The sequence below is a fragment of the Anomalospiza imberbis genome, chromosome 15, assembly GCF_031753505.1.
Source record: "Anomalospiza imberbis isolate Cuckoo-Finch-1a 21T00152 chromosome 15, ASM3175350v1, whole genome shotgun sequence".
In the NCBI taxonomy this organism is placed as follows: Eukaryota; Metazoa; Chordata; class Aves; order Passeriformes; family Viduidae; genus Anomalospiza; species Anomalospiza imberbis.
In genome coordinates, this window is record NC_089695.1 from 13,707,273 (window position 1) to 13,721,248 (window position 13,976).

General features: G+C 43.1%; 1 protein-coding gene across 1 annotated transcript in view; it reads left to right on the plus strand.

Moving 5' to 3' along the window:
- SGCD (sarcoglycan delta) overlaps positions 1-13,976 on the plus strand; it is a 393,778-nt gene that overhangs the window by 76,644 nt on the left and 303,158 nt on the right. The gene's annotated exons all lie outside the window — the stretch shown is intronic.

A 13,976-nucleotide genomic window follows, 5' to 3' on the forward strand; every position in this document is an offset into this window, starting at 1 on the left:
AAGTCTAAAATCAAATTACAGACAAGTAATACAGCTAAAACCACCTTAATGTATAATAAGTATAATGTTTTGCACACACCTAAGAAATATTCCTAGCACTCTTAGATCAAACATAATAAAATTAAGTTATGGACTACTAAAATCACAGCAATTCAGCATCTTGTCCTTGGAACACAAAACAAGAGACACTGAGATATTAGCCCTGATCTTCCAATCATCTCCAAAGCTTTATCTATTATTGTTGAGGTTTTTGCCTGCATGCTGTGCTTTTTTTGATATCTATTTATTTTTTCTGCTAAAGCACAGATGCTTGTGCTGTATTGTATTCATATGAACCAGCCAGATAAGCATTCAGCTGCTCTGTGCGTGTAAGTACAATCATTTTGCATGTAAGGCAAGGGAAAAACAGCCCCTGTCAGCCGAAATAACAAAACGAAAAAGAAAAAGAAAAAATAGGAGTGTGTGTGAACAAGCATTCAGTGATAGACGCCTTATCTCTGAGATTGATCTCAGAGATTTTGGCCCTTTAGCATGAGATTGATGTGGAACAGTTTTCAGTTTTGACATTGTGTTGGACTCAGCAGAGATGTTGCCATCTTTGCAAGGAGGGAAAGCTGGTGTCTCTCTCAGCAGGCAGCAGAGCAAAGCAGCAGAGGCTCGGGGAGGTCTGATGCGTCTTCCTTATGGGATTTCTCTGCAATTCTTTCTATTGATCAAATGTTGTCTTTTCCCTCAAACACCCCTGTGCCACATTTGCTGTTCTTGATCATTTTTGGGTCCAGCTCCAAACAATATTTGCCTTTAATATCAAGGGTGTTCTGAGAGGTGCAGGAATCCCCCAAATACTTGAGGAATACTCGGGGAATTGGCTGGATGATAGTGTAGGCTCTGCACACACACAAGGGGGAAGCAGAGCTAAAGTCTGGGCTAACCTAACATGGGTATTTAAGTAGTTTAATTTTGAACTAATTTTAAAATAATGGAATTAGATTTTCTATGCTCCTAATTCTGCCTGAGTGAACAATAGAATCAAATTCCTTCAGACCACGCACGCTGCGATCCCAAATTTAAACAGAATTAAGTGTCACTGAGGGCTGAGCCTGCCCATGTAAAGCTCTGGTGATCCTCAAGTGCCCAGGAAGGGGAACTCAAGGCATCACTTACATGGGCACAGAATAGAGCAGAATCAAGGCCTTTATGTTCAGTAATTTTGACGTACTAATGCATTCAGCTCTCAATCACCTAAGCATCAAAGCAATTAAGCTTTGGTTTTCAGCAGTGCATCCTAATTGTGCAGTCTTCTCTGCAGAGATAGATGATCAAGCTCACATGGCAGTGCAGAGCTCAGGACAGGGATATCCATCTCCCACTCAGCTCCTGCCTCTTGGTTCTCCCTGCAGAGACAGTGGTTGGTGCTCAGGGACATGTACCCTCCACCTGTTTCCCCTTCAGTGTCATTGATCCCATTATTGGTACTGTCTGACCTTGAAACACCCTTTATTTTTTATTTGTAAGCAGATTAGGAAGAAAGCTTCTTGGAGGGCTTAAAGGACTGTATGCTAAAGATGATTTCTACAACCAGATATGGATTACCATAGTTACTCTGCCTGAGCATGGCAGCTTTCCAACTCCTCTGCCAGGAATGATCTAAAAGCTTTTCTTTTATTGTGTCTTGAGGTGAGAGTCTGGCCTTAAAAAGCTTTCAGAATTCTAATTCTTTCCTCCAGTTTGTTGGCAGGGGGAGTCCAGGGCTGCTCCATCTGATGTCTGATATCACTGATAACCTACAAACGACGCGCTCGGGATCTCTGATTGTGCATGTCCAATCACTTAGTTAATTGAGAGAGAGGCAGCTCATGGCATCCCCATTATCTCTGCAATCTCTTATTCCTCCAGCCTCTTTCCAGGCATACTGTTTAGGGTTTGTGGCTCTCCTTCATGGAACATGTGCATTTGCTAGGCCAGATCTGCAGTTAGCAAGAGCAGCAGAATGTAAAGGACAGTCTCTTGAGTCTTGTTATCTTCTTATGCACAGTAATAGCACAGTCTGCATGCCATTCATGATTTTTATTTAATAGAGTTTCCTGGTGTGTATTTTAGGATTCATTTAAAAATACATCAGTGATGAGCAGGGTAGGAAGAAGAAACTGAGCCAAAAATTCTCTCTAAACCCAGACCAATAACTGTCTTCTCCTGCCTGCAGCTGACATTTAGGAGTATTCTTAAATCATTTTAAGTGATTTTTAAAAATCACTTCCAAAAAAAGGAGTCTGAGGGAGAGACTATGGGTGGATTGCCTGATGCCAGCGTGAGTAGGGTGAAGAAACTGGGTCCTAAGTTAATGTTGAATTAATGTTGATAAGTGATTAGAGGGAAACTGGAAATGGCAGACTGTGTGTGGAATATCTCAGCATGGCTTATGGCACTGTTTTAATGATGAAAACTCCAGGTTTCTATATATAGCACTGATTTATTCTTTGGGATTTTAACTGGGGCTCTTTCAGGATTCCACGGACTGTGGCATGGACCACCCTGCTGACCACACCTGGGCAGGGAGCACTTTAGCACTTTTTCTATTTATGTCTGTATTTGGCAGGTCCAAGACTGGGACAGACCCGTTTCTCTTAGTCTCAAATTAATTTTTTATCCATGAGACTATTCTTTATCCTGCTGTACTGTCTGGAATTTATAAATTATTGCTGTAGATAACAAATACTTTCTTATTCTTCCTCCCCACTGCTTAGTCCTTTCTTGTAGGGCTGTCTTTCCTGACTTCAATAGTTGGGTTAAAGCCTGTGCAAAAACCCAAGTCATAGTGAAATGTCAGCACGCAAAACCAGTCCAAAATTCCTGGATTGCTGATACAGATGTGCTGCACATTCACCCATCTCCCTCCTGAAATCAATAAGGCTCTCAGCAGAGCCTTCTAAGGGGTCCCAGCAGAGCCTTCACTGTAAGTTTTCTGCTCTGATCCATGCTTTTGGCTGACCATCCTGAGGTGCTGCCTGTGCTGCAGCTGAGGCTGCTCAGGGCAGGGGCTGCCAGGGCTGGTTCAGCCCATCAGGTCCACCAAGCCAAGCTCAGGAGATATTTTAAATACCATGAATATTTAAAATGAGCAAAAAATCAAGCCCTCGAGCATCCTGCTTTTCCAAATTGTGAGAGCTGTGACCAAATAGAGACACAGGTAGTTTACACAATTAAAATTAAGCCTTCTTTTCTGTTTTCCTCCTCTTCCTTTTCCAGCAGCACCCCATTTAATGCCTGTGGCAAGATTCATCACCTGGAGGCTGTTTTTTATGAGATTTGACAAAGATCATTCAGGAGTCAATATTTTGCCAAAAGCTAAGTGATAAGTCTAGTGACTTGCATATAATTACTCCTTTTCTTTTATGTCTTTCTTTTTTCCCCCCTCCTCTTTTCATTGGGGCTTTGAGTTACTGACAGCAGAGCAAATGAGCTATGCTCAGGAGGTAAAAAGGCTTCAGGTTTGTACTTTGCTCACTGCCTCAGCTTCATTTTGCATGATTTCTGAGTAACAGCAGGAGCACAGAGACATGGTCATGTCTTTATGTACAAAACTCACAGCTCTCCACTGAATTCCTTGAGGTTTCCTTGTCATTTGATGAGGTAGGCAACAGTGGTTCCAGCAAGAACTGGTTTAAAGGAGCAGGGTATGGAATGGGTAAGGGGAATGAGGGTCTCAGATATCTTTAGGCTCCTTCAAATAACCTGGGCTGGATTTTGGTACAAAGGTGAATTTTGGCACAAAGAAATCTTTGTCTTTGTGAATGGATCTTAGGCAGAAACCAGCATAAAAATCCTCTTGGCAGCTGGCTCCCTTCCTACATATGATCACCCTTCAGCCCATAAAATTACAGCTCTAGCTTTGTACCAACATAGTTAAAAGAGCAGATTTATCTGGGGCCCTAAATCAGAAGCTGATGTGCAGCAGTGGCTGTGTGCTGCCAGACCCTCGCACGAATGCCCCAAGTCACAGTTGTTCCATTCTGGTAAAGATGTTTCTGAGATCTTGCAAAGAAATTTATATTGGAGATTTTTGGGTTTATTTGTCTGATTTCCTGACAAGTCCTAGTGAGGCTTTTTAAGCAGGTCACATGTGAAGGAGTAGTAAAAGGAACTGGATACTGTGGCCCTGGGTCAGGCATCTGGTCCTATCAAAGCCCAGTTTACCTGTGAAACCTTCAAAAAGGGAGAAAATTCAGTCCTGTCTCCCTGGAAGTAAAGAGTTTCCTTGTGACTGAGTTAATGCTTACAGGGTGGTATGAAATGTGTCTATATTGCTTTCCAAGAGAATGTTGTTATGAGGAAACATTTCCAAAGACTCAAGGCTGGTTAGTTCGCAATCATTTGTGTTAAATAATTCAGAAGCTGATGCAAAAGTAAATTAGTAAGTAGTCCAAACAACATGGTTTTGTGGCAGACTTTATCAAAGAGACCTAATTTTTACTCTCTGATTATATTATGAGTCTGGTAGACAAAAATGATCATACAAATTTAGTGCATTTAGACTTTGTGAGGTGTTTGACTTGGCAGTGAATGGCGTGCTGATTAAACATTAGCACCATTCAGTAACATTAGAATATGCATTAAAGGGATAACGAAGTGCCTGGCAGAGCTCAAGGAGTAGCTGTTATTGGGGAATCAGGAATAAATGAACCTGTGGTTTGTGGGACACATTAGGGTTAAGTTACAAAACTCTCTGTTTGTATCAACGGTCTATAGCAAAACACAAAATGTAAAGTTTTTGCAAAGCACTAAGAACTAGAGAATGGTAGGCAATGAAGAGGAAAGGAGGCTGGCACTGGGGAAGGTGAGCTTTTTGGTAAAGGGGGTGAGGAACCCATCAGGCCCATGTTGGCCTGTGTAAGGGCAGAGCCCTGCAGGCTGGAGCACTGGGAGTGCTCATGGATGAAGGGAGCGGTGATCCAAGAAGCCTCTGCACATCCATCCTGCTGTGATGGCCTGACAAAGGGAATTTATGTGGCCTTTAAATATATAAACAAAGGACTACTGAATAACAGGAAAAGAGGTGATCTTAACTTTTATTGCAGCACCGCTAAAACCAGGTCTCAAGTAGCAAAATATTGAGTCAAAACTTTGTAAGGATATGAAAAAGTTGGAAAGTGGGTAGGAAAGAAAGGCTAAAATTATTTGAGGGTATGATGAAATGCTTTACAGCAGGAAGACTGAAAGGTTCAGTGTGTTTCATAGACCAAAAAATGGTCTGAGGTGATTTTTTTTTTTTTTTTTTTTTGGTGCATGAGTCTGTTCTGGGAAGAAAATATCTCTGTCCTAAAAGGAGAGAAAAATAAAAGAAAACCCCATCTCTGAAAGCTGAAACAGATATAAGTAAATGAGGTGTGGGGTTGGTGAGAGTTTTTGGGCTTTGTTTTATTTTAACTAGGAAGTGATTTTAGTCATTAGAGCACATAATCAAGAGAACAAAATAAGAAAATTCTTTGCTTTTTGATGGCTCTAGAGTAAGACCTGCTGCTGTTCTCCACTATTGACTTTTTTGGGACTTACGGCTCTGTTCGATTAGAAATAGTTGAGTAAAATACACTGGTCTGTTATAAGGTCAAAGGAAGATCTAATGAGTCTTCCTGGTGTTCAACTTGGTGACACTATAACTGGGGATGAACACAGTGATATTAAAAACAGCCTGCCCCAGTCTCAAAAGGAAAAGCTCTCCCGCTGTTATTAGCTTCCTCGTGTGCGACAGTTGTTGTTCATACATTTTTAATGTTTTAATCTGGAAAGCTCATTGACATTTTGTTCCAAAACACACGGTGCTGCTCCACAAAGGAGGACATTTGTTCCTGCAGCTGCACCATCTGGGCAGGAGAGCAGCAGGGCTGCCCCAGAGTGCTCTGCCCAGCCCTGCAGAGGCTTGCCAGGGTTCCTCAGGTGCTGGAATTGCTGAACTGCCATCCACATGGTTGGTGCTGGGCTAATATCGAGGCTGTGTTGGGTGGCTCCAGCACGGCCGGGACGCTGCTCTCTGCTCAGAAGGATCAGCAGCAGCAGGCAAGGGTTTGATAGAAGGAGGAGACTGATGGTGCAAACCTGATTCCAGCATTCCAGCATCAAGCCTTAAAAGATTTGCAGGCAAAAGGAACAACTAGAGTTATGAAATGTGTCAAGAAGTGTTTCCCATCAGGTAGTAGTGAATGAACTGACCACAGCTTGGCCCAGCTGTGTCTGTATCTTACCCGTGGTGCAAGCTGCTGTGTCAGATATTAAAGCTGACCTTGTGCTATGCCTGTTCTCAGGAGTGCATGTCTCCCTGCTCTTCAGCTGAACATAACCCCTTTTTATCCCAAAAAAAACCAAAACCAAAAACCAAAACAAAACAAAAACCAAACCAAACCCCCCCCCCAAAAAAAAAAACAAAACCAAAAAAAAAAAAAAAAAAAACCAAAAAAAACCAAAAAAAACCAAAAAACCTTTTGGATACAAATTCTGCAGTGCTCTCACTCCCAAATCCCTGCCAGGCAGGAATTGCTGCCTTTTCTCTCCCCCAGGCAGAGATGGAGAAAAGTTTTGTCTTAGATTGACCCAGCTCCAACCTCAGCATAGGGGATTTGTTACAGGTTTCCCCTAGTTGCATTCCTGCAGTGACTTACCCATTTCTAGCAGCTAAACCCCAAATGCAGCCACATGTCACATCGCTGGCAGTGTCACAAGGTGCTCCAAGGCCAGTGCCTCTAAGCAGGGAGGAGGGAGTGGTGCACAGAAGCCTCTAAATTCCAAAGTAGAACTATAAAGAGCTGTAATTGTACCCAGAGTAACTTCCCTGCTATAATTCTCAGCAGGAAAACAATTACATTGCAGCAGTATAACCAGACAGACATGCTGTAAATACAAAACATCCTTTGGAAATATATGCTCCACATTCTAAATACATTTAGAATTAAGGCAAACAACTCTTTTCCAATTGGGATTCAAGGCAGACATGCCGAGGGGTTTGGGATTTTTTTTTTCTTCCCCCTTATGCTTCTACTTTTCTGTTTAGCAGACAGATAAAGGTGCTGTGTTAGTTGATATGTGGATGGCACTCTCAGGCTGTTGTAGGAGAAATAGCAGGGGAGAGCTTACCCTCATGCTCAGTCCCTCACTCTCCCCACTACAGCTGGCTACTTCTGTACTCCTGAGATGAAGGCAAGTGAGAAGGGGGATTTGGTTGGTTTTTGGCACCAGAGAGGACAAAGCCAGAAGCACAAAGCCAGACCAGCTGCTGGTGCTGGGATGCAGCAGCTCTGCTGAGCTGGAAGGCTCAGCTGGTTCAATACCCTCAGCATGCTCTGGTCACTAGGGGAGGATAGAGGATCACAGAGCCCGTGGGTCATGGACACAGCCCTGAGGAAATGGGAATGCTGCAGGGTCTGTCTGCCTGAGATCTGCTGCTTCTACTACAGCAGAACCCAGAGAAGCAGCTGGATACAGAAAAGAAAGGACCTGTGCCTTGCTTCCTTTATACCTTTATTTGGTGGCAGGACTCAGGGTTGGTATTTGGGGCACGTTGTCTTTCCCCAAACATTCAGGATTTGATTGATGGTCATTTTTAAGTGGTAATATGTTGATCTGCCAGGGTTATTTTAAATTACTGAGCTTGAAAGATATATCTGAACTCCATAGGGAGAGCCTAAAACATATATAAATGCAATGTTTTAGTATCTTCATTCATCTTTTGAGGGATTTTATGCAGCATATGTTCCTACATTGCTCAAAGAAGTAACATTTGGCCATTTGTTGCTGCCTAGTCCAGCCCCTCTTGGAGAAGGGTAACTGGGCAGGCTGGGAGAGTTTTTTAATTTCTACCATTGCTCACCCAGTTTAACAGGAGAAGGAGATGGGGCAGGGGGAAGCAAGGTCCTAAAGAAACATGTTTGAAAATCTATACAGGTCTCTGGGAACAGAGATATCTTCTGTATGTATTTTAAAACCATTCTCCTGCAGTATGCTGAAGACAATGGCTTTATAAACCTACAGGAAGTTTTTCATTGGATACTTTGGGAGGGAAGATACAAGTTTATGTGGTTGTGTCAGTCAGGGTATGGCTTGCAATGCTTCATGCTGATTCTGGTTGTTATTCAAGTTATTGTGAGGTATTGCAACACCTTCTATGTGTCCACACTATTTCCACTGATCAGTGGACATTTCAGCATTGTCTTTAATAAGACAATGCTGCAGAATTTAAGGACAGTTGGGTGAGTTGAGGTTAGAAATGGTGTGTATCCACCACAAATGGAATATTGCCCAAGGCAGGAGATAAGGCCAGTGCTTTCTCCAAAGACAGGAACAACAAAAATTCACATTTAGAAAATAATAATACAGGACAGAGAGAGGGGAGGAAGGAATAAAAGAGAGATCTTCCAGATATCACAAAGCCAAACCTAGCAGCACTTTACTGCAGCTCTCAGAAGTTTAGAAGTGAAGCCCATAACAGTGAAATGCATGGCTTGAGGGCCAGAGCTAAATCAGGCTCCCAGGACAGAGCAGGGGCTGTCCTGCAGATCTGTTTGTCACTGCAAATAAAGGCTGTGAAGCCAACACAGGGGAACAGAGCTGATGTTTAACAGCCACTCTACAGCCACAAAGCTACTTCTGCCTCCTATCTGAAAGCTTATATCAGGAATAAGTGGTAGGTTTCTCCATGCTGGCAGGTCAGAAACCCGAGTTTTCCCTATATATGCTCCTTTTCCATGCTCATTCTCTCTTGCTGTGAGTAAGTAAGGGAAGACAGGCTGGAGATGGAGCTTTAGAATTTAAGTAATTAAATTTCCATTTCTGATTTCAGTGAAAACAGTGGTTTGCCTGTACCAGAGCAGGAGCTTCTAAAAGCACAATCACTCCATGCACATGCAAAAGTGCACAGACATGTACACACACAGGTATACACCCCACAAATACAAACAAGCATCATTCTGCTGTGCACTTGTAGAGCTTCTGGTCTGAAACTGAACATGAATTTTCCTGTGTATTTGTCTTCTTTACAGTATCTTCATTGCAATGATTTGATTTGCTTAGAGCAACAAACAACACATGGGGTAGGTAGGGAAATAAGCAATTGTCTTTATGTTTTGCCTATATATATACCATTAGCTCCACACAGAACATGACTCACCAGCAGCAGGTGTCCTGCTGTTATGTTCAGCAGATTAGTAATGATAGGGAGGGGGCTGCTCTCCCTATATGGCATCCCAGAGGGAACCTAAAAATAGCTCAGACTTACAGCAAAGTAAAAGTATTTGTGGGCTTTGAACAAAGTCTGCTTCTGAAGGTAAGAATCAGAGCTGATCTGTTTAATCTGCCATTCCTTCTTTTTTTTTTTTTTTTTTTTTTTTTTTTTTTTTCCTCCTGTATGAAGCTGCCTTGGCAGGGAGTTAGACTTATAAACAGTCGTCTTCTGTGTTTATGGAAACAGGGTGGGATTGACCAGCAGAAATCAGTGTAACAGCATTTGCAGTCGAGGCAGAAGCAACAGGGAAATGTGTCTCTGTTAGGAATAGTTGCCTTTTTTCCCCTCCCTTTTTCTCTCTCTCTCTCAGTTAGAGAATCTGAATGGCATATGAGCAATCCCAGCATGTGACTCTGCTCCGAGGAGCAGGCGAGCTATTGCTGGTAGTTACTCCCACCATGAAACAAGTCCTGTAAGCAAAGTTGTCTGCAAAGTTATTGTAGCAGCAGAATTTGAGAAGAGAGGAACTGCTTGTGTTTCCAAGGTGTGTGCAAATCAGGGTGCTGCGTGCCCTCCATGGGAGTGTGGCTGAGGAGGTTTTTAGTTTTTTCAGCCTTGCTGATAAATGTCTCTGTGTCTCTATGCTCAGGCATATTGTGGGTAGACAACTGCCCAAAAGGAAAATACTGCTTTTCAGAGGAAAACTATGGAGGAAAACTGTATATATATTATATTTACATGTGGATAACTACATCTGCACCTATGCATAGACATCCTGAGCTGCTGGGCTGCAGAAAAGCCCCCCAGGCTTTGCTTTGAGCCAGTGCCTCTGTGCAGTGCAGAAATGGAGTTGTAAGGGCTGAGTTGCACTGCTGAAAAATGAGGTACAAGGGCTGCTTGTTACAACAGAATAACCTCACGGGCTGTGATGGATTTCCCCTGACTTTTTCGAGTGGCATTGCCAATATTGAAAACAAGCAACTTTGGTGTTGTGGAGAGGGGGTGAAAATCCGACAGCCCCGCGCAGGGAGGGTCTGAGGACAGCGCCGTGTGTCACACATCAGCGTGTGTGGGCATCCTCACCAACAGCTGCCCTCCCCTGACTTCGAGCCCCCAGGGGAAAAGGATTTTCTCTGTGTGTCTCCTTCTCTGCCCTCATTTAGTGCTGGTTTTGGCAAATGAGCTCCAGAGGAGCGAGCACGGCGGGCCTGGCTGTGAGCCTGCCCTGCTGTGGGGCGGAGGTGGCACTTGGACCATGGTGGGGTCTCACTGCCTGAGCTCCTGCAGCAGGTGTTGGAGCCCAGCAGAGCCATTCCCAGGATACCTGGCTGTTCCTTGAGTTAGTGCTGATTCCAGCCAGGCCAGTAGCTCCCTTGGCTGTTACGGGGAAGATGGCAGAAAGAGTCTCATTTTAACTCCTGTTGTTGCGCCAGCTTTTCCTAAAACCAGCATCAATGGCAAAACCTACATTAATTTGAGTGGGAAAAGGACTGAACCCAAATGAATATCCGCTGGCCTTTGTAATTATCTTTATTAGCTGATAGGGAAGGAAGACCTTGTTCACTCAGTGCATTTCTATGGTTGCCTGGCTGTGCTCCAGTGATGCACCAGCCTGTGAGCAGACGGGCTGGGAGAGCGGGATGGGAGTGCTGTATTCCTGCACGAGGGGCTGGACTTCAGTCATCCCCAAATGATTAAATCCTGCTCATTTCAAACTGCCCGGTAATGGGGCAACACCCACAAATATGGTGGGTAAGATTTAGCTCCAGGTGCTTGTTGAAAAACTTTTCCTATTGAGTCCAAAGTTCAAAATCCTGATCCCTGTGAGGAAAGCATGTAGGGTTTAGTCAGTGTTAAACATTGCATTTTTAGACTGGTAAGAAGTGTGAAAATTGAAGAAAACAGCTGAGAAACACAAGAGGACAGGTCAGCTTGGCTAAGTGCTGGGGATAGACACAGACTGAAAACAAATCCTACTTGGCAGCACAGAGAATCTGCTGGGGTTGGCAGTCTGAAACCTGTCCCACAATAACTGCTTTCTTTTCCAGTAAACCGATGTATTGATGAGGATAAGCAGAAAGGATCGGTCTTGATGGAGCTCTGCAGGGTGTTTTACTACATTTCTTGGTTCAAATGGCCGCAGTTGATGTTCATGTGGTTTTCTCTGCTAAGAAAACTGGATATGACAAAAGCCAATAAAATTTAGGGCTTTTTTTCTCTTTCTGAAAATGAAATGCTGCATGGGATTTCATATGCTCACACTTGCATACTCATGGGGCACCCCCAAAAAATTTCCATTGTGCCAGCTCCTGTTTAGCACAGACACAATTTTGCAACTTCTTTTAAATAAGTTCTCTTGACAAAATAATATTATGGCATACTGAAACGGAGCAGGCATTTCAATAGGAGCATGCTGAATGCACACACCTGATATCTTGGTGATAGCTCAATAAACAGTTCAAGCAAGGTAGGCCCAAAATGCCACAGAAATGTAGTGTTGGTTCTGACCCTTCCATGAGTTCTCCAACGCCCTTGGATGTCCCTATTTGCTATGAGAGTGTGCACAAATGATTTGCATTTGAGAGGTCTTTCTAGCTTGTTTATTCCTCTTAATTCTTTACAAGGACATCAAGATGCAAACTATGCCAGGAGAGCTCATAGGAAGGAGGCCACCATGGTGGATGCTGTCAGTAATCCTCCTGCAAAGACTGGAGCAATTCCTTGGGCTGGTCTTTTGCTGGCCATCTGCTTAGCATTCCCTGGTGGTACTTGGGTTTGGATCTCCGGTTTGTTTGTCATTTCAGTCTCCCACTTTATTATTTCCAGAGCCAAGTGAACTGCTGCCAAAGCCAATGCAATGAGATTGCATTGTGAGCTTTGTGACATGGTATACTTTTCTTTTTATCTTGAAGCCTCAGCTCCTGGAATTAGTTGATTATGTTAGAATCCCAGCATTCATTTAAAAAAGAGGGAAAAAAAAAGAGTGGATCTCTGCTCCTCAAGGACCAAGGAAAAAGCTTGAAAAAAAGGATCTCTGCAGACTTAGCAATCACAGCCTAAATAAATGAAAAGAGGCTTTTTTTTTTTTTTTTTTTTTTTTTTTTTTTTTTTTTTTGCCTCGACATCAGTCTGTTTTACAGACAATCGTCCTATTTCTGAGTCTCTCACAGTTTTTGAGTTCTGGGTGCTGGCAAACCTGAGTAGCAGCTGTTCCTTTCTAAAGGCAGGGAAAATAAGTAGAGTAATCTGTAAGAGGAGCAGTTATTTTATCTTTGCCTGTGCTGCATTTCCCTCTGGCCCTGCAGCCCACCCCTGCCAGTGGTCAGCTCAGCACTGGGAACCCTTTGCAGCAGCTCCAAGAACCACTCATATCCCAGTAAGCCCCAGTGAGAATGGAGGGACAAGAGTTTGTGTTAACCCAGGAGTGTGATTCCCTTGAGGTCAGGAGCAGCAGCTGCTGCTGTCACTGACCCCGTAACTTTAAATAATCTTAGCTATGGCTGTATGTGGCACATCTGAAATGTGATTAGGGCTTGCCCACTTCTGGGGTACACACTGTCACTCTGTCCCCAGCTTGGGGATATATTTGGGATAAAACTACTAGAGCTGGGAAGGGTCCATCATTTATCTTTCAGTTTGCCTAGTGGACTGTTTTCCTATTTTTATTTTTCTGTGGGAAAAGACAGGACACATGAAACTAATTTTAACAAAAATATGTTTGTTGGTCTGGATTTTTCATCACTGTGGGCTGAGGCCTTAGGGAAACATATTTTTTTTATTGCTTTTTTCCGGTAACTAAATGGAATTAGCATTCCCTGCCATTGCTGGCCAACTGAATCCACTTGCAAATCAGTGCAAGCAAAAGACAACACCAGTTAATAAGTACTAAAAAGGGAAGTATTAAAATTAAAGAATAACAGAAAAGAAAATGAAGACCCATAGGCCAAATTTGTTGCTTGATAAAATAACTTGATAAAATTTACAGTGGTTCATACTTGCCAGTTTTGTTGATATGCTTTTGTTTTCTTTTGGTCTGTCAGATTTCGTCAGTAATTTTTTTTTAATCTGGAGATAATATGAACTTTTTTTTTTCATATAATGTACAACAGAAATTTTGCATATAATGCACAACAGGTGGAAGTAGTGCATGTGTAGAGGCTTTGGTGTAGGGTTATATGGTGAAGCCCCTGTTCTTTAGCTTGGAAATTATTTTACAGACCTTTGATGAACCAAACCTGGCACTTCATTGGAATTTTAAGGGAAGACCCAGGCCCATAAAGGGAAGGGAACAGCAGCAAGTGGACATGTGATGTAAAACTCTCCTTGAACACCAGTTTAACCTGTCCTAGCAACTATTAATCAGTAGCTGCTGAACCTATTGCAAATTCTACCTTGATACTGAGCTCCAGAGTAAAATGTGGAAGGAAAGCGCTCGTTGCCATCTGCTAGACCCAAAGCATGCATATGGTTGCAAAACAACCAACTTTTTGGAGTACAAAAAACCAATTTCCACTGATTCCCTCTCCAACACATGGAGCTCCAAGGGAAAAGGAGCTGTGTTGCTGCTGGAGCCTTTGTACCACTCTGGGTGGCAGAACCTCTGCTGCCACTTGGCTGCTGGGCACAGTCTGCTTTGCTAAAAGGCTTTGGCAGGGAGAGGGATGGGGAAAAAAAAAGGAAAAGAAGGAAAAAGTCAATTAAAAAAAGGATGACTAGAGAAAGCAGTGTCCACAGTAGGGCAGTGAAGCTGCTGAAGGGTTTGGAGCACAAG